The 1,048-nt window shown below is 45.9% G+C and overlaps 1 protein-coding gene across 1 annotated transcript in view; it reads right to left on the reverse strand.

Annotated features, from left to right (window-relative positions):
* LOC113213915 (uncharacterized) overlaps positions 1–1,048 on the reverse strand; it is a 14,509-nt gene that overhangs the window by 8,906 nt on the left and 4,555 nt on the right. The gene's annotated exons all lie outside the window — the stretch shown is intronic.

The raw sequence follows: 1,048 nt of genomic DNA on the forward strand, positions 1-1,048 counted from the left end.
CCTACAACAAGCAGAGTTTGAATCGCGCGGACCACAGTTGAACTCACAGCCCACTAGCGCCCTCTGCCCCGAGCTTCTCATATCGCCATCCCCATGATGAAAGAAAACATCAGAATTGAAAACATGAGTATCAAAGCACAAAACATCAGAACTGACAACATGAGTATAAATGAACGAAATTAAAATTGACAACATTCTGAGTATGATTGACAACCTTATCAGGACAGACACCTGTGATGACGAAGACTGTACCGAATGACTCCAGCACTAAATTGACTACGACATTTAACTTGACCGAATGACTTTCACACCACAAGTGTGTGTCTTCAAATATAATGACATTTGAAGACACCCACTTGTGATAACAACGCGACTAGATAGATAATTGACGACATTTAACTTAACCGAATGACTTTCACACCACAAGTGTGTGTCTTCAAATATACTGACATTTGAAGACACCCACTTGTGATAACAACGCTACTACATAGATGATTGACTACGACATTTAACTTAACCGAATGACTTGTGTTGACGACGTCTATCACAGGGGTATGTCAAGACAATGGTCATTAAACCCCCCCACAATTTGTTGTGCAATCAATTTCAGCTCTAAAGCAGGCCCCCTAAGGGGACTCAGGGATGAGTCCCCCCGAGTTGCAGCTAGCACTGCTTTCAGACAGAAACTGACTGTCACCTCAAATTGTGACGAGGTTTAATGACCAAAAGAACTCACTCATCACTCAACCAAACAAGGGGGCCCACTTGCGGAAACCTTTCCGGCATAAACCACATTTCATTTTGCGCGCCTCCCTCTGCTCCAACAAACACGGAATGCAAAACATGTGGTTACACTGCAACAGCCTTGCCTGTAAGGGCCTCTCCAAACAGATCGAACATATGGGGCCGATGCCCAGATCAACTTGAGCAACAGCAGCAGGAGCCGGAGCCGCAACAGGTGCTGCTGGAGCCGCAATAACAGGAAGTGCTGGAGCCGCAATAACAGGAAGTGCTGGAGCTGCAGTAACAGGAACTGCTGGAGCCGCAG

This window comes from Frankliniella occidentalis, unplaced genomic scaffold, assembly GCF_000697945.3.
Source record: "Frankliniella occidentalis isolate FOCC.00 unplaced genomic scaffold, Focc_3.1 Scaffold172, whole genome shotgun sequence".
Lineage (NCBI taxonomy): Eukaryota > Metazoa > Arthropoda > Insecta > Thysanoptera > Thripidae > Frankliniella > Frankliniella occidentalis.